The sequence below is a fragment of the Bombina bombina genome, chromosome 6 (genome assembly GCF_027579735.1).
Source record: "Bombina bombina isolate aBomBom1 chromosome 6, aBomBom1.pri, whole genome shotgun sequence".
NCBI classification, from domain to species: Eukaryota; Metazoa; Chordata; class Amphibia; order Anura; family Bombinatoridae; genus Bombina; species Bombina bombina.
Window position 1 is genome coordinate 709,764,218 of NC_069504.1, and position 20,768 is coordinate 709,784,985.

At 38.1% G+C, this 20,768-nt stretch overlaps 1 long non-coding RNA gene across 1 annotated transcript in view; it reads left to right on the plus strand.

Moving 5' to 3' along the window:
• Positions 1-13,978, plus strand: part of LOC128662224 (uncharacterized) — a 14,449-nt gene extending 471 nt beyond the window's left edge. Inside the window, exons 2-6 of the long non-coding RNA XR_008402725.1 lie at positions 2,376-2,516; positions 4,882-4,988; positions 8,942-9,025; positions 10,904-10,979; positions 13,797-13,978. This is a non-coding gene — a long non-coding RNA (uncharacterized LOC128662224). The remainder of the gene's footprint in view (positions 1-2,375; positions 2,517-4,881; positions 4,989-8,941; positions 9,026-10,903; positions 10,980-13,796) is intronic.
• The last annotated feature ends 6,790 nt before the right edge of the window (positions 13,979-20,768 follow it).

Sequence of the window (20,768 nt, forward strand, 5' to 3'; positions counted from 1 at the left end):
ATCAAGCTCTGTAGTTGAAAACAAACTGCTTTGTACTGAATTAATGGGCTGTGTAGCTTGTTTGTAATCACATAATTAGCCCAGTAACTGAAACTTTTGCAAAGGCAGATTATTATTTTGTGTGTAAGAGATCAGTCTGTAAATGTCTCTAGAAGTATCCAATAGAAATAGCCAACATTTAAATAAATGGGTGCATTACACACTTGCACAAGGAAGGCTTTTTTTTAAAAAGGAAAAAACTTGCCTGCTAGTAAATTACTCTTTAAATTCATTCAGTAGGCTTTGTGTTTGAGCATGTTTTGTATATGAAAATGCTTCTGTTTAAATCAGTTTTTTAGGGTTCTAAGAGGTGTAACTAGTTGCTGTTCTAGATAGGCACTCACAAGATGAAGACAAGTGTCCAGTGTAGACTCCCACCACACACAGCGTTGGGTAAATGTCACTTTTTACGTTATACAGTTATAAGATGATCAGCTTGGCACTCACAAGATAAATAGAGACAACTGTGTATGTCTATTGTTGACTACAACTCCCACCATGCACAACTACTTTGCTAAATGTCTCTTCCATTTACTAGAATATCCAGTTCTGGAGCACTTGCTTAGTTCAAGCGGCCCCCAGATACTTTGAGTTTGAATACCCCTGGTTTAAATGCATTTATGCACATTTCTGTTATTACCTTTCTATTTAAAGGGACAGTATACTGTAAAATTGTTTTTTGCTTAATGTATTTCCAATGACTTGTTATACCAGCTGCAGGGTATATAAAGTGTATGGGAAATTGCATTTTCGGGTTTATTAATAGATATTAAATTTCTGGTTTTAAAATTGGTTGACCTTGCAGGTAAAATTTATCTCATTATCTTACCAGTTTGTGTACACACATTTGCTTCCTTAACTTGTGTCTGTTTGTAAACCAAACCCCAATACTTACAATGGAAAAGTGTTTTTATTTAGTTATCTCTTCTACCCATCGGGAGTGTAATTTCTTCTGCTGGCTTTTACATAGTTTGTCAATTACTTTTACATAGTTTGCCAATTACAACCCAACTTTTTTCTTTCGTGATGCAGAGCATGAAATTTTAAGCAACTTTCTAATTTACTTCTATTAAATTTTCTTCATTCTCTTGGTATCTTTATTTGAAATGCCAGACCATTTTTGGTGAACAACCTGGGTTGTTCTTGCTGATTGGTGGATATATTCGTCCACCAATTAAAAATTGCTGTCCAGTGGTCTGAATCAGGAAAGAAGCTTAGATGCCTTCTTTTTCAAATAAAAATAGCAAGTGAATGAAGAAAAGTTGATAATAGGAGTAAATTAGAAAGTTGATTAAAATTGCATGCTCTATCTGAATCACGAAAGAAAAAAAATCTGGGTTCAGTGTCCCTTTTTAAAGGGACAGTCTAGTCGGACTAAACTTTCATGATCCAGATAGTGCATGCAATTTTAAACAACTTTCCAGTTTGCTTTGTTCTTTTTGTATTCTTAGTTGAAAGCTAACCTAGGTAGGCTCATAAGCCCTTGGAGGCTGCCTCTTATCTGAATGTATTTGACAGTTTTCACTGCTAGAGGGTGGTAGTTTGTGTGTTTCATATAAATAACATTGTGCACATGGCCGTGGAGTTATTTAAGAGTAAGCACATTTATTGCCTGACATGCAAGTCTGAGATAAGGAGGCAGTCTTCAGAAGCATCAATACAAGTTAATCAGAGGTAAATAGTATATTTCTATAACAGCGTTGGTTATGCAAAACTGGGGAATAGATAATAAAGGGATTATGATGTAAAATATATTTTACTAACACATTACAAGTTAATGGCTTTTATTTTGATTAAGCAACTACAAGTATATGAAATCATTAAAGGGACAGTATTCACCAATTTTTATATAACTGCATGTAATAGACACTACTATAAAGAAGAATATGCAGATACCGATCTAAAAATCCAGTATAAAACATTTTACAAACGTACTTGGAAGCTCCCAGTTTAGCACTGTTGATGAGGTACTCACTGTAAGGGACTTGGTAAACAAAAAAAGCAGACGCTTTTCTTCATTTAAAACATAGCTGTTCTAGTGCTGCTGGTCTCATAATAGAAAATGAACACCCACTGCATGCAGATCTGCTCACATTAAGCTGCAGACGCAGAGGACGCTTTTTGGTTGCCTTGGAGATGTCAGGTTGTTGTTGGTTGGTGTGTGTATATATTTCTCTCCATCTCTATTTCTCTCCATCAGGCTAAAGAATGGTTTCTCAAATTATTGTAATAAATCCCTTTATATCCTGTTGCCATATCCAGACTACCTCTGCTAGGTTAATTCTCTAATTGGAATCTATAACGTAAATGTATTAAATCTGTTTTGTCTCTTCTAGCTGGCTTGTTTGGAATATCTGTCCAGCTCAAAAATGGCTCCAGCGGTTAAACAGGTGATGACATGGCAGAATGGCTTTATGGAAACTTCAAGCATATGACAGCTTAATTTTCTTCCACAAGGTTGTGAGACCAGTTTGCAGGTAAGTACAGGTTATTAATATGTAGGTGTCACATGGTCACTGGCAGATGTTACAGTGAGCTCTCTGCACATGGTGGCAGCTGTAGTTTGCGGACACTAAGAGCAGTCTGCGGCTGCTCCTGGTGCCCGTGACTACAGCTGTAAAGCTATGGTGGGGTGTAAACTGTTTCTGAAGCCTCTGGACATGTGACTAGTCTAAAATAATTAATTTCTGCCCCTAGGATTATATTTTATTTCCCCCTATTTTCAAAGACTGCTTAACAGCATAATTTACTTCTCTCCCGTAAAGCCCAACATGGTCACTGGCAGACGTTACAGTGAGCTCTCTGCACATGGTGGCAGCTGTAGTTACGGACACTAAGAGCAGTCCGCACCTGCTCTTGGTGCCCGTGACTACAGCTGTAAGGCTATGGTGGGGTGTAAACTGTTTCTGAAGCCTCTGGGCATGTATAGTCTAAAATAATTAATTAATTACTGCCTCTAGCATGGCATTTTATTTCCCCCCCCCCCCTTATTTTCAATGGCTGCTTAACAGCATAATTCTACTTTCTTCCCTCCTGATAGTCCCAACATGGTCATTGGCAGACGTTACAGTGAGCTCTCTGCACATGGTGGCAGCTGTAATTTGCGGACACTGAGAGCAGTCCGCACCTGCTCTTGGTGCCCGTGACTACAGCTGTAAGGCTATGGTGGGGCGTGAACTGTTTCTGAAGCCTTTGGGCATGTATAGTATAAAATAATTAATTACTGCCTCTAGCATGGCATTTTATCCCCCCCCCATATTTTCAATGGCTGCTTAACAGCATAATTTTACTTTCTTCCCTCCTGATAACCCAGACATGGTCACTGGCAGACGTTACAGTGAGCTCTCTGCACATGGTGGCAGCTGTAGTTTGCGGACACTGAGAGCAGTCCGCACCTGCTCTTGGTGCCCGTGACTACAGCTGTAAGGCTATGGTGGGGTGTAAACTGTTTCTGAAGCCTCTGGACATGTATAGTCTAAAATAATTACGGCCTCTAGCATGACATTTTATTCTCTCCCCCCCCCCCCCCCCCCATTTTCAATGGCTGCTTAACAGCATAATTTACTTCTGTCCTGTTAGACCCAACATGATCACTGGCAGATGTTAGTGAGCTCTCTGCACATGGTGGCAGCTGTTTTTATGGACATGAGGAGCAGTGCGCGCCTGCTCCCTGTGCCCATGGATACAGCTGTAAAGCTATGGTGGATTGTAAATTGTCTCTTGACGCCTATGAGCATGATATTTTAAAATAAAATAATTTTATTACCTCTAATATAGCATTTTCATTTTCCCTTATTTTTCAAAGTAAAGTTTCTGACTTCATAGTCTCTATTAAATAAAAATAGCCTAATGCATTTTCTCCTATTAAAGTACTTTTTAAGCCCCTCATAGTCATTGGCAGACGTTGCTGTGAGCTCTCTGTCATGGTGGCAGCTGTGCTTGTGGACACTTGGAGCAGCCCTCGCCTGCTCCCAGTGCCCATGAGTACAGCTGTAAAGCTATGGTGGATTGTAAATGGTCTCTGAAGCCTTTGGACATGCAGTTAAAATATAATAATCCCTAAATATTTGAATGAGAATTATACATTTCCATTAACCTTTTATACATGACAACTTAAAAAATGGCTTCGCTCCTTTTCAAAGTACTCTAAGGACCCTTGTCTTTTCCTACATGTCTGCTTCACACATGCTATATCCAAGTAACTCCTCTTTGGCAAAGATCTCCCTTCTCCATATATGTTCATTAGCAGTAGGTACAGTAAACGGTCTTCATAGCAGCTGTGTCTTTGGGAAGTGGAAGCAGCGGGCCCCTGCTGAAGCTACCCAAGGCTACTTATATACTGTGGTACATTACAAGTTTTTCTCCTCAGCCTTAGGTCATGCTCCCCATCATATGTCCCATGCAAGCCCAACCCAGAAAATGTACAGCTGACATTCATGGTAAACTCTTGTTGCATTTATTATTGCTCTGTCACTGCCTATAATCACCAAATCTTTACTAACCCAATTCCTGATCCTTTTATACCATTCCACAGACACCTGGATTTCTTACTCTTTCCCTTATGCTCTTTATTTTATATTTGTTGCATTTATGAAATTATGATATGGAATGACTGTTAGGCCGTAGTTTTGAAGCATTTGGTCATATAACTAACCACTTAAACCCACTAGATATGCTTTACAGCCCAGAATATAGACCTTAAGACTTTATGTTCATTCTTCTAAGTGTTTTATCTCCGCATTTTCTACTTGAGTATTAACTATAGGCAATGTAAACTTACCACAATGTCCTGTTTCTTACGTTAAGTAGTATGTATTTTTTTTTTTTTCCCCGTATCTGCAGGTGATGCTAAAGTTATCAGATCTACAGCACCAGTTGACATACAGCCAACACTTACAGTGTCTAGTTCATTGTCAAAAGAAATGTCTGTGCCTCCTTTGTTAAAACAGGTAAGAGTTAAATTGTTGTAAAATACATTAAATTTGTTTCCTGTATAACAGTAGATCATCTTTGTTGCAGACATATAGTATAATTAAATGGAGATAATAGTCAAACCATTACATGCTCTAATTTGTTATTAGCAAATGGAATTTTAAGACTAGCGACCCTGCAATATTGTGTGTTTTAACCCGCAAACACAGAGTAGAAGTACTTCTTCAGACCAGCAAAGCAGTGCTGGTCCCAATTGGTGGCGCTAGTTACACATCTGAATTGTGTTACTGATTGTATCTGCTTGGGACTAAACACATAGCATTAGAGCATGTCATTTTTAACACCAACAATAATGTCCTGCTCAAGACCCACAGAGCATTGCTAGTCCCAAGCAGAAAGCGCTGCTGATTGGGACCGGTGTTCTGTGAAGGGACCGAACTTTGTAAAAGAGCAAACCATGTCACTTCCTGTGACGTTTCATCAGCTGTTGCTCTCATTTTGCCCCTAATACGCATGTGTGCCAGCGTCATCACATACCTGGCCGCATACGTCACGGTAAAACAATTTAGACTTGTGAAATTCTGAAACCTTTCTATAGCGCATGCGTGGGCTTTTCTATCACAAATGGGGGTGTTTTATGGAACGCTGTTTATTCAACACTGTATGCATTATGGTGTGAAACAGAAATAAATGTATACTTATTTAAAAATATTTCTTTATATATAACTTCAAACACATTCAAACATTCAAAGCACTTGACTTTGTTTACTGTAAAATACGACATGCAGTGGCGATATCCGAGTGGCTGTTTGTTATGCAGGGACGAATAAACATTGTTCCATGTTTGAGGTTATATATAAAGAAATATTTTTAAATAAGTATACATTTATTTCTGTTTCACACCATAATTCACATACAGTGTTGAATAAACATTGTTCCATAAAACACCCCCATTTGTGATAGAAAAGCCCACACATGCGCTATACAATGGTTTCAGAATTTTTAGAATTTCACAAGTCTAAATAGTTTTACCGTGACGTATGTGATGACGCTGGCACGCATGCGTATTAGGGACAAAGTTATAGCAACAGCTGATGAAACGTCACCAGAAGTGACATGGTTCACTCTTTTGAAAAGTTAGGTCCCTTCACAGAACACCTGCACTGCTCTGGGGGTCCCAAGCAGTACTTGTCACTAGTCTTAAGATTACATATACTAACTAACAAATTAATGTATTTTTACCACTATAATGACCCTGTAGTGTTGTCCACTTGTCCTGTGTCTTTTTGTGGGATGACTACTTTTTTAATTTTGATAGACTTTTATCCTTAAAGGAATAGGGAAATAATTGTCTGCGATAGAATTGTTGTTGTTTTAAAAGACAGATAATCCCTCTATTACCCATCCCCCAGTTTTTCACAGTATATTAATACTCTTTTTACCTCTGATTACCTTGTATCTAAGAACCTTCTGACAGCCCTCTGATCACATGACTGTGACTATATCCAATCTATTGAGTTGCATTTAGTATTGTGTTGTGCTAACTCTTAAATAACTCCCTGTGTCTGAACACAGTGTTATCTATATGGCCCACAGTCTCTTGTTTAAAAGCAATTTAAAAAACATATGATAAGAGGCAGCCCTCGAGGGCTTAGAAATTTAGCATATGAGCCTACCTAGGTTTAGTTTCAACTAAGAATAACAAGAAAACCAAATCAAATTTGATAATAAAAGTAAATTGGAAAGTTGATTAAAATTACAAGTCCTATCTGAATAATGAAAGTAATTTTGACTATACTGTCCCTTTTTTAATGTAAATTTTCAATGTACTTGCTTGCACATGGGATCATAATAACAGCCAGTGGTAAACAAATTAAACTTAAAGGGACAGTACACTGTAAAATAGTTTTTATATTAATATATGTTTCAATGACTTGTTTATACCAGCTGCAGAAGATAAAATGTGTGAGAAATTGCATTTTCAGGTTTGTGTATATGAAGTAGCTGGTTTTGTGCTTTTAAACCACAACCTATTACAGCTTCAGGTAATATAATAGCTCATTAAGTTATTACTTTGTGTACACACACTTGCTTCCTTAACTTAGTCTGGAATACTAAAGCTCAATACATAGAGGGATCAATGGAGAATTATCATTTTATTACTTTACTATCCTGCACCCCACTGTGAGTGTCATTTCTTCTGCTGGCTGTGTTTACTTAGGCTATTCAATAGCTCAGACTCAAGTATCAAAACATTCAGTATAGGTTGGGAAACCACAAGCTAAATCAGCTATTTCAAATGCCAAAATAGGGGTAAAGGAGTTACTTAGAAACAAATGCACTCCAGCAGGTAAAAGGGATCATGGAGAAAATTATTAGGTGAACTGTCCTTTTAAAATATCACTCTATCTAATCCATTTAAACAAGTTTCCTATTTTAATTCTGTTATCAATTTTGCTTAGTTTTCGTAGTATCCTTTTGTTAAAGGGACAGCCTACACCAGAATTATTGTTTAAAAAGATAGATAATCCCTTTATTACCAATTCCCCAGTTTTGCATAACCAACACTGTTATATTAAATATAATTTTTACTACTTATTACTTTGCATCTAAGCTTCTGCAGAGTGCCCCCTTATTTCAGTTCTTTTGAAAGACTTTGCATTTTACGTGCACACTCCTGGGCTCCTTTCAGCCAACTTAGCTTTATTCTTCAACAAAGGATATCAAAAGGACAAAGCAAATTTGGTAATAGAAATATATTGGAAAGTTGTTTAAAATTATAAACTGTAACTGAATCGTGATTATAAATTAAACAATTTATAAATCTCAATGCTGATGATACCCAGATCTACCTTCCACCCCTGCACTCTTTCCTTCTGTTAATTCTCACATCAGCGACTGCTTATCTCACATTTCCTCCTGGATGGCCTCTCACCACCTAAACATAAATATGTCCAAGACCGAACTACTTCTCATTCCCCCCCCTCTAACTCTACTCCAGTTTCTAATTTTTCTATTACTGTTGGTGGCACCATCTCCCCCAAGTCCGCTGTCTCGGAGTCACGCTTGACTCAAATCTGTCCTTCATTCCCCACATCCAATTGCTCTCCATCCTGCCGCAACCACCTATGCAATATCTCCAAAATGCGTCCGTTTCTAAGTGCTGAAACTACTAAACTGCTAATCCACTCCCTGGTAATTTCTCAACTGGACTACTGTAACAACCTACTAACCGGCCTCCCTCTCTCCCCTCCAATCCATCCTAAATGCATCTGCCAGGCTAATCCACCTCTCTCGATCTGTCCGTCTCCCCATTCACAACAGAGTTAAATTCAAAATTCTCACCCTGACCTACAAAGCCCTCACCAATGCTGCCCCACCCTACCTGTCCTCACTTATCAACAAATATACCCTAACCCGCCCCCTAAGATCCAACAATGACCTGCTTCTTGCGTCCTCTACATCACTTTCTCTCATAGACTACAGGACTTTTCTTGTGCGGCACCAACCCCCTGGAATGCACTTCCTTGTGCTGTCAGACTTGCCCCTAACCTCTCCTCCTTTAAATGTTCCCTAAAGACCTTTTCTGTTCAGGGAAGCTTATCACCCGACTTATTAACACACTAACTTCACTTAACTAAGAGTTGCCCTCTATCTCCTCACTAATATCATTCTCCCCTTTGCAGTCCCCACCTCCCTGTTTCCCATCCTCCTACTCATCTAGATTGTAAATTCCCACGTGAATAGGGCCCTCAATTCCCCCTGTATTTGTCTGTAAAATGTTGTCTTATCGTATTGTTTCTCCATTGTACTGTTATCCTTGTACCCATGGGCAGCGCTGTAGAATCTGTTGGCGCTTTATAAATAAAGAAGAATAAGTCAAGCATCCTAGAGTTACATTTTTACATTACTTTTTATAGCTACTTATGTATTGCTGTGTAGGAACTGAAACTTTGTTTCCTCTCAACAGATCTAGCAATGTGAAGCGAGAGGCCATAATGTGCAAAGAGGTCTTCACCTCAACTGTGTTTGCTGACATCCAGGCTTCAAGTTGGTAAGGACAGAGACTGGGGCTACTGTTGCCTTTCCCATATATTCAATTCAATTTTGTAACCAACTGCTTTATAAATTATAAAGCAGAAACCTAATGCTGCTGTTAAGCTAAGGTTTTATGATTTGATTCATTTGTTTGTTCATTTGCCACAACAAAGGCAGGAGGTATACAATGTAGTCTGTGTTTGACAGCTGTGTTCACAGGCAGTGGGGACAGTGCGGCCGACTGCTCTCACCACCTGTGATCATGGGAAGCTAGGCAGATTCCAATCTGTACCTCCAAATGCCTTTTTGGCTTTTTTTTTTTTTTTTTTTTTTTTTTCTATTGTGAATGTATATCTGTCTCCTGTGCTTCTCCCATTAACATTTGTTTAAGGTTATCCGGTCAAGCTGCTGTTTGCTGCGTGAAAAGGACACATCTGCTGCCCCAAGATCTGCTACGTCATTCTGCTGCACAAGATGAGATTTCGCTGGGACACCATTCAAGTATGACAAGGATTCAACCAGATTCGTCAGACGTCTTCAGAACGCCACGTTGGTATATGATATGTATAATAAATATATATTATTTTTCTGTATAAAGTTATAATTTGTAGTATGGTAACTGAACACATTGAATTCTGTGTCTGCTGAAGTGTTCACGGATAGTGAGAGTAGAGTGCGGCTGCTCTTACTGTCTGTGATCATGGGAAGCTAATCAGATTTCAGTTTGTTTGGTTATCTATTGTACAATATTTTGTACAATATTTTTATAATTATGTATTATATGTATGTTCTGTTATTATTATTATTATTATTATTATTATTATGTATAATATGTATATCTTCTATGTTCTGTATAATATTATTATTCTGTATAATATGTATGTTCTGTATATTATTATTATTATTATTATTATGTATAATATGTATATTTAGTATGTTCTGTATAATAATTATTATTGTTCTGTATAATATGTATATCTATTTATTATTCTGTATAAAGTTATAATTTGTAGTATGGTAACGGAACACATTGAATTCTGTGTCTGCTGAAGTGTTCACGGATAGTGAGAGTAGAGTGCGGCTGCTCTCACTGTCTGTGATCATGGGAAGCTAATCAGATTTCAGTTTGTTTGGTTATCTATTGTACAATATTTTGTACAATATTTTTATAATTATGTATAATATGTATGTTCTGTATTATGTATAATATGTATGTTCTGTATATTATTATTATTATTATTATTATTATTTTTATGTATATGTATATTTACTATGTTCTGTATATTATTATTATTATTATTATTATTATTATTATTATTATTATTCTGTAATTTATTATGTATAATATGTATGTTCTGTATAATATGTATATTTACTATGTTCTGTATAATATTATTATTATTCTGTATAATTTATTATTATTCTGTATAATATTATTCTGTATAATTTATTATTATTCTGTATAATTTATTATTATTCTGTATAATATATTATTGTTCTGTATAATTTATTATTATTATTCTGTATAAAGTTATAATTTGTAGTATGGTAACTGAACACATTGAATTCTGTGTCTGCTGAAGTGTTCACGGATAGTGAGAGTAGAGTGCGGCTGCTCTCACTGTCTGTGATCATGGGAAGCTAATCAGATTTCAGTTTGTTTGGTTATCTATTGTACAATATTTTTATAATTATGTATAATTGTTATGTATAATATATTATGTATAGTATGTTCTGTATAATATGTATAATTATGTATATGTATTATGTTTATGTATAATATGTTTGGCTTAAATATGGGAAAGGCAACTTTAACTCTGTACTTTGTACACTGGGTGCATTTAGAGCACCAGGTTGTCTAGTTTCTTACACTAATTTTGTTTTCTGTATATAGATTTTGTTTTATATTCAGATCTTAAAGCACTGGACAAAATGTCTACATGAAACAGTTCTCTGTTACATCAGCCCAGGTAAGAATAAATGGTTGTGAAGATGTAGCATTTACAACTTTCAATGCTTGCATCTTAAAGGGATATGAAACCCAAATGTTTTATTTCATGATTCAGAGCATGCAACTTTCCAATTTACTCATTATCAAATGTTCTTTGTTCTCTTGAAATTTTTATTGAAAAAGCAGGAATGTAAGCTTAGGAGGCGGCCCACTTTTGGTTCAGAACCCTGGGTAGCGCTTGCTACATTTAGCCACCAATCAACAAGCGCTACCCAGAACATTTGGGTTTAATATCACTTTTATGTTTTGCTTACTTGGTTTAGGAAAATGGTTACCAGACTGAACACAGCAGGGGGGGGTGTTTTGTGTTTTTTTTGTTTTTATTGTATAAGTCTCATTGTCATAGCAATCACACTTAATGCTAAGTCACTAAGGTTCCGGGTTTAAAAATTCACATGGCCCAGGTGGAAGGAATATCTATGTCTCCAATCTGAATACACATCTAGAACTCTCACACCCTCTATATAAATTTGTATCTGCTGCCATTGAAAACCTGTTCAGTTACTTTATTTCCTACCCTATTTTTTTCCTTTCCAAAAAAATGTATTCACTATATAGGTGAGAACTGGTTCTGGGATGCTGTAATGATCCTGCAACCTTGCCAACAAAATCACCAGTCTTCACTTCACACTGGCAGGCTTGGTTCAGTCTAGCAGAATATTTGGTGTACAACTTTTTTTTTTTTTTTTTTTTTTTACAAGCTTTATTAAGGTAGATTCAGAAGTATACAATAAGGTCACATTATACATCTCTGTGTACCATTTGCAAATATGGACATAAAAGAGTCGTTATTCAGCTTATTGTGACTAAAGTTTGAGACTAAAAAGAGTCTTTATAACTTGTGCTTCTGAAGAGCCGTGGGAACCCCCCCCCCCCCCCCCCCCCCCCCGGAGGAGGAAAATTCCAAGTTCCTCCGAGTATAGAAAGCTTGGCAATATTTAAAACATTTACATCATGAAAAATTCAAACTTGTACGTATAACCTGTTACAAAGAGAACACTTAATGAAGGAAAAGAAGTAGAAAAGTGAAAAAAGTGAGAGCAGAACAAATGGGGAGGGGGAAGGGAGAAAAGGGGGAGGCACCACACAGCAGGGTTTTATAAAGGAGTATCTCTCCCAAGCCGCCAGCATCATATCATGGAACACCAGTTGGTTAATTTTTAAAATAATGCAGCCTCTCCAAAGTTAGTAAGTCGTCCACTGAGGCAAAGTACAACACTTTTTTTTTTAAATTATTTGTACTTCTGTTTTAAAATGTACCTCACTCTTGTGCACATGCTCAGTAGGGGCTTGTTCCTCAGAAAGTGTGAACTGTGAATATAAAAAAAACTGTGCAAAATTTGGTGTCTTAAAATTGCATGTTATTTCTGAATCATTAGTTTATTCTGATTTGAGTGTCCCTTTAAGTCTGTATTAGGACAAACTGTTTCAGATCTGATGGAGTTGTAATTTTTTTAAAATCCTAAATCAATTACACTCTAAATAGCCATCCTTAAAGGGACAGTATATACCAATTTTCATATAACTGCATGTACTAGACACTACTATAAAGATTAATATGCACAGATGTTGATCTTAAAAACTTGGCTTTGTTTAGCACTTTTGATTAGGTTGACTGGGACACCCAGTGAAAGCAGACCACCACACTCCTTCCTTTGCATATGCAAATAATCTTTAGACCAGCAGGAGCAAGCATACATCAGTATACTCATAAAACTTTGGGGCTTGGTTAGAAGAGTCTGAAAATCAGTGCAATGTTACTTAAAAATAAGCAAAACTATATATTTTTTTTGGGGGGGGAGCTGTATCAGCATTTATAAATTGATCATCTGAAAAAAACCAATTTATGCAAAGAAACATCTAGTGTATAATGTCCCTTTTAATAATTTCTGCATATCAAGTTGACTTGTCAGCAGTTATTTATATGTATGTGATTCAATTTAAAATTTTGTGAATGAGTTAGTTAACCCTTTAAAGTGAAGGTAAACTTTAATGAATGAGAGCCTGTTTTTTAAAAAATACTATTAAAACCAGGGGCACTTTCATTCATCAAAGTTTACAAAGCAGCTGTTTTGATTAAAAACTTACCTTTCTTCTTTACACAGCCAGAGCAGCTTCCCCCACCCGGAGATCCTCTCTTCACACGTCAATGACTAATTCAGCTTCTTCCAACCACGGCTTTCCCCCCAAGGTAGTCATGCTGTGATTGGAGGAAGCTGGATTAGTCATTCATGACGTGTGAAGAGAGGATCTCCGGGTGGGGGAAGCTGCTCTGGCTGTGCAAATAAGAAAGATGGTTTTTTTTTTTGTTTTTTTTTTTTTTGTTTTTTAATCAAAGCGGCTGCTTTGTAAACTTTGAATGAAAGTGCCCCTGTTTTTTAATAGTATTTTTAAAAAACGGGCTTTCATTCATCAAAGTTTACCTTCACTTTTAAGGACCAGCAATTTCAGTCAAAAATTTACCCAAAAGGACAGAGCATTTTTGCTCCATTTAAACAGAAAAAGAGCCTTGTTTGCCACAGAAAGAGCCAAGGACCGCAGCATCCTTAAGGGCTAAACTACTGTGCCTGTATGGCACTGTTCGTTAAGAGGTTAAAATGGGAAAAAATTGCTGAATGAGTTGATACCAGTTGTAGGTGTTCCCTGAATACAACATATTTAAATGGATGCAGTTAAGGAGAAAAGTGTACACCATGTCTACAGTATGTTATTCTATGGGGTTTGTAGGAATAACTAAGTTTTGTTCTATACTAATTTTTCTTTTCTTTTTTTGCAGGTGTTTTAACAGCTGGAGTACGTGTGTGTTTTGTGCAACTCTGCTGCTCTCACAACTTGTGTACCCATGGAAAGGGGTTGTCCTTGGCGTTCCTGTTTGAACTATAAACCTGGCTATTTAATAAAATGCTAATAAAGTGTTTCTGATTATCTGTTCTATTAATAAAGCTGTGACTGATCTTACATTGTGTTATAGTTTTTTATTTATATGGGTATGCATTAAAGTAATGATATATCCTATTTATGAAATGCTAGAATTTGGCATCACTTAAAATAAAGGCGACCATTATTCATCAGTTAAAAAAAATAAAAAGCGGAGGAGGAGCGTGCGGGCGTGCTGAATGGCCGCACCTAACTAGAGCTCCTGAAGTGGCATCGGCGGGGCTCTCTCTTACCCCAATAAAGACAGCTAAAAATGCCTAAATCAGACCTCTGAATGCTTGAGAAGGGTCCGGAGGCCCTCTAATCACAATTTCGGAGACATCATATTAGAGGAAGAGGCTGAAATTGTTGCCGCGTTTAGGCCACGTTTGAAGCCGGGACCTAAAGTTGGAGGCGCAGTGACGCATCACACCCGATCTCAACAGACAGCCGGAAAGGGTAATTATCTGCAGCAAAACAGAGACCCTGAGAACATCACACATAATGCTCAAATAAGAAACTATATTTACATGAAGTTTGGGGCATGCCTTTAACAGTCACAATAGCACGTATCTGACACATTATGCCATAAGCAGGAACTTAGTGCCAAAGACCCCATGCACTTTCACTAGCAAGAATCTTATTGAAATAAGGGGGCTACAGAAACATATGTGTGACAATCTGCAGACCGTTGTTCAGCTCCTTTCACACTGAGCTTGTCACCAACAATACATCCCCCAATATTCATCACGCTTGCTGCTAAACGGTCAATCTACTTTGCCAAAGCAACATTACTTACTCAGAAACCCCTGCATGTTTACTGACATGGCGCAACGCAGAATCAACAAAACTGATAAGAACTTAAAATCTAATATGGGGTCAGGCTCTGTCAATACCTTTTTTAAAAGCACAGAAAATAAAAAGAAAAAGGCAGACCAACCTCAGATAGATAGCGAAGATGATGAAATATCAGATAATCCTGACACTATGCATACCCCTGTGTCCCCCTCTGGCTCACACACACCACCAGAAGACGGCCCAGTCACATTAAAGGCAATGGAAGCCCTTATCAACCAGGTTAAGACCTGCATCAAAACTGAGTGTGCTGAGCTGAAAAAAGATATTAACGAATTGGGCCAGAGAGTGGAAACACTAGAAGGAGACAGAGAAGAGATTATCAAAGAAATATCGGTCATGTCACACGCCATGGAAGATCAGCAGACACAGATATCGGATTTAGAAAACAAGATAGACGACATTGAGAACAGGACACGGAGAAATAATCTCCGCATACGCGGAGTACCAGAGTCGGTAAAGAGTGAAGACATAATGGAACACTTACAAAATTTATTCCAATCACTGGCTATTTCAGATCAAAGAGTAATTGACTTAATACCAATTGAGAGGGCCCACAGATCTCTACGGCCCAAACCCAGTGACAACCAACCTCCGAGAGATATCATTGTGTGTTTCTCAAGTTACAGAGACAGAGAAAAAATATTTCAGATGGCACGCACTCAGCCCACTTTCTCATTTATGGGCGCGAAAATTCAAATTTACCAAGATCTCTCCACCAGAACTCTACTACTCAGAAAGGAATTTGCTCACTTCACTACCCATCTGCGATCTCTCAAAATTCCTTACAGATGGGGTTTTCCTGTATCGATACAAATCATAAAGAATGGAAGGCGTTATGAATGCTCCTCAACAGGGGATATTGCTGACTTTTGCCAACTCCTCGACATTCCAGCCCCTGAGGCACCACAGCCTTCATCATCCAAACTTCCTACACTCCCACCAAAGCCCCAGAGAAGATTATGGTCTGAAGTCATCAGCAAACAGCGCATCAAAAAGCCCTGTATTGACAATACCAACAAAGGAACTTTTGCAGAAATTATAACCAGCTGAACCTGATCCTTGGAGGTCGTGAGTATGCGGATTCATACATCTCCTAATGGGTGATATTTATCCCCCACACACACTGACTCTGTGTGCAACAGACTATTCTCAGTCATAATAGAAAGACACTTTCTTAAAATGATATTAAAATACTGTTTAAAGTATCTTTAGGTCCTAGTATAAACTCCCCTGATAACTTAAGGGAGCCCCGTCGGGCCACACTTTTCCTCCTTTTGTCTCTCTCTCTAATTCTTATTTTTCTTAGCCTCTCTCTCTAGTTCTTACTTTTCTTAGCCTCTCTCTCTCTCTACACATCCCTCCTGTAAGGACTCTCTCCCCCCTACCCATCCTTCCCCTCTCATCTCTCCCCCTGCTCTTACCTACACGTTAGGCAACTAGCAATTATTGTGGTTATTCGATCAAAAATACTGTTTAAAAGTATTTCATTTTTGTTTGTTGAAATTTATTTGTTGAATTGTTATTATTTATTTAATTCTATTTTTCCAGCTCTCAGGATATAACACATTGTATTAGACTATCAAAGTAACTTGCTGTTAGCATCTCCAAAGTCAAAGTAGTATGTCAGAACATCATCAGACTAGTCAGTTTACAATTTCCACACAAAATGTTAAGGGTTTTCTCTCCCCACAGAAGCGCTCAATAGCCTTTCATGATTTTCATAAAAAAAACATTGATATTATAATGATACAGGAGACACATTTTAAAAAAACCAATGAACCCTCTCTCTCAAGATTCTACTACGACCAACACTTTTTATGTTCAGGCCCAACGAGACATAATGGAGTCAGTATATCTTTTAGGAAAGGCTCCTCCTTTGAATTATTGAACAAACATTTAGACAGGGAGGGTCGCTTTTTAATAATAGTGGGGCTGTACTTTGGCAGGCCTATTACTCTAGTTAATGTATATGCTCCCAACTGCCCTAAGCCATCCTTCTTTCGCTCAGTGATTAACCACACTATGGACATATCAAAAGGCCCAATATTCCTCAGTGGAGACCTAAATTTTCCCGTCAACCCCATGTTAGATACATCTCAGGGCAAGTCTTATATTAGGAACTCCCAAATCAGATCCAACTGGAGAGCAATAAGCACTCTCCCTCTATTTGACACATGGAGAACCACTCATCCAAACACCAAAGACTTCACTTTTTTCCTCAAACCCCCAGCGCTCCTACACCCGTCTAGATTATATTTTTTGCGAACAACAGATGCTTACCTCACTTATAGATTCGAGGCTTCACCACACCTCCTGGTCAGACCATAGCATGGTCTCCTCCACGTTTTTATGGTCAACTAAACCACGACACCAACACTGTTGGAAACTAAATGACCAAATTCTATTAGACCCCTTGATAACTACTGATCTGGCCGAAAAAACTTCAGAATTCTTCTCATTCAATAATTCCACTGCTACCTCAGCTATTAATAACTGGGAAGCATATAAATGTTATATAAGAGGGGTGATTATGGGACACACACACAGACAGCGCAAGCAACGTTCAGCAATGTTTAATTCCTTATCATCTGAGTTTAAGGCCTGCGAAGATGCACTAAAGGGTAACCCCAAATCAACATTATTGCTGCAAAAATCACAACAAGCTAGAGAAGATCTAAATCATTATTTAATTAGGAATGCACATATGAGGGCGCTTGCATCTAAATCCAAATTTTTTGTTGAAAACAATAAAGCGGGACGCCTATTGGCGAGATCCTTAAAGAAGAAGAGATACAAAACCCACATTTCTAAAATTACAGACTCCAAAGGTGTCACCCACTCTGATAACACAGCAATAGTTGACCAATTTGCAGAATACTACACCTCACTATATAACCTCCCGAGCACACACCTTGAAGAAAAACACAATAGTATACATACATACTTGGAAAAGGCCCTGCTTCCAACATTGACCGATTCTGATAGAGAAGCTTTAGATGCACCATTTTCACTGCAGGAGGTACTGCTAGCCATAAGAGATCTCCCACAGGGCAAAGCCCCCGGCCCAGATGGCTTTACTCCCAAATATTACCATCTATTTAAATCCCTCCTGGGTCCTCACTTGCTAGAAATGTACAATTCCTTTGACCAGTTTACGCACCTCCCACCCACACTCCTAGAAGCTACAATCTCCATAATCCCTAAACCAGGTAAGCCCCCAGATAAAGTTACTAACTACCGTCCTATATCCCTAATAAATGTGGATATCAAATTATACGCTAAACTACTCGCAGTGAGAATCAGTAATTACTTACCGTCCCTAGTACACGTAGATCAGGTAGGCTTTATCCCGGGTAGGGAGGCTAAGGAGAACACCTTCCGAGTTTTGTATTCCCTATTCTCGGCCACAAACTCTAACTCGCCCCTAGTCCTTCTCTCCACCGACGCCGAGAAAGCTTTTGACAGGGTGGACTGGGATTTTCTCTGGTCTGCTCTGTCAAAGTTTGGATTCTCCCAAGTAATGATCTCACGTATTAAAGCCCTATATAGCAACCCCTCGGCATATATTAATGCAAACAACACCCTTTCGCAAAAGATAATGATAAATAATGGCACGCGGCAGGGATGCCCCCTTTCGCCCTTGTTATTTGCCCTAGCAGTAGAGGCGCTCGCCACCAGGATACGGAGTAACCCTCTTATACAGGGGGTCACTTTTGGAGAGCTCCATCAGAAATGTCTGCTATACGCAGACGATATTATATTCACATTGAGCTCCCCCTCTACGTCCCTACCAGCCCTCCTTGAGGAGCTGGAGGAGTATAGAAACGTCTCCAACTTTTCAATCAATATGGAAAAATCGATGATACTCCCAATACACTTAAATGCAGAAGACATGCACTACATTAAAACCCACACCTCTTTTCAGCTGACCTCGAAAATCAAATACTTAGGAATTGATATATCCCCTACTCATACAGAATTATTCAATCTCAATTATGTTCCTCTTCAAATAGAAACTGAAAAGTCCTTAGATTCCTGGCATAAACAAGGCCATCTTTCATGGATGGGGCGCATAAATGCATTAAAGATGAACATCCTTCCCAAATTCCTTTATCTATTTCAAGTCCTCCCCCTAGATCTCCCCATACAATTCCTGCAGAAACAACAGAGAAAATTTGACCGATTTATTTGGTCACATAAAAGACCCAGAGTAAACAGAAATACGTTGTTCCTTAACAGAGCAGATGGGGGGCTCGGATCCCCTAACCTGGTTAATTACTACAAGGCATCTCATTTGGCACGTATAGTTGCATGGAAACGCTCGCTGACGAGCAAACCCTGGGTGCAGATAGAATCCTTTTTAGCGGGGGGGTTAGACTTGGGAGAACAGTGCTGGATCCCACATAAATCGAGGTCCCCAGACATAGGGAGTAACTACTATACAGCCTCCACGCTGCGAATATGGGACAAATCCCTAGTAGAAGATAGATCGTTATCAACGCCAATGTCCCCACTTACTCCATTACTCAATAACCCCCTACTGCTACAAAACCACACCATCCCGACCCCGCGTATGGCTGGAGCCCCCTCCAACGTACCAGTACACATGCTGATACACAATGGCTTGATGCGCCCACAGGCTGAGGTAAGCCAATTAATAGGTTCCCCGTTCCATTTATGGTTTCCATATTTGCAGGCTAGACATGCCATTTTTTCTAGTCCGCACAAAGCAAACTTAACCAGAACACTGACTCCATTTGAAACCTTATGTACATCCCCCTCCATGACTAAAGCTCATATCTCTATAATTTACAAGCTACTAAATGGATCCTTCCCCATTAAGAGACCTGCATACATCATCAAGTGGGAGAGGGAGCTAAATATAACATTGACAGATGAGCAATGGGGCCATATTTTTATTGAAACCAAAAAGTCGTCCCTATCACTAACTTTAGTAGAAACAAATTTTAAGCTGCTTTCCAGGTGGTACCTTACCCCACACAGAATACGCAGTATTTTTCCTAACTCTTCCCCCCTGTGTTGGAGACATTGTGGAGAAATTGGTACACTCTCTCATATATGGTGTAAGTGCCCTCATATTCAGCCATACTGGCATAGTATAAACACACAAATTAACAAGATAATAGGTAGGTCTCTGGATCTTTCCCCTAGCCTGATCCTATTAAACAATTTCCCAGATGTAACATGTCAATATCGGAAAAAATTGCTACATGTCATGCTTAATTGTGCTAGACGCCTTATACCAAGATATTGGAAAAAAGCAGACACACCACCATATGGAATGTGGGTTAAAGAGGTGAAACATGTACTTGATCTTGAAAAAATATACTACACACATATAGGTAAACAAGATTTTATTGCTGATGTGATATTCCTCTGGGAGCAGGGCGAATGAACCCAGAACAAATGCTTTGATTCAAATTATATGGTCCTCTGTCTTTTATCTTACTGTTTCTGTAACATTTTCTGTGGATCCAGTCTGGAAGTTTGATATAGCCAGTAACAATCTGTAAGGTTGGCAAGTATCATGATTCTATGTGTTATCCCTGATTTAATTGTATTTGCTGTTCACATCTGCCTATAGGCGTATTTATACATTGTATACTGTTTCTTTTCTTTAAACCTGTTTGAAAACAATAAAAAGATATATTGGAAAAAAAAAAAAAAATCGACTAATCGGATAAAAAGAGAATCAATAATAGTTATCTATATTTTAAATAAAATCTACATACTGAGTGTTACAAATATAAACTTCAGACTAAAACTTTACATTAACACAACTGTTTCTTAAATGTTTAAGCAGCAGAGCACAGTTTTATAATTGAACAAAACAAAACCACAAACTGTTTAAAAAGAGGTAGAACTAGAAAGAGTTAGACTATCACTGTTAATAACATTCTGTTGTTCGCTCTTTCAGAAACTTTGCATTGAAATGCAAAAATCTCAACATGTC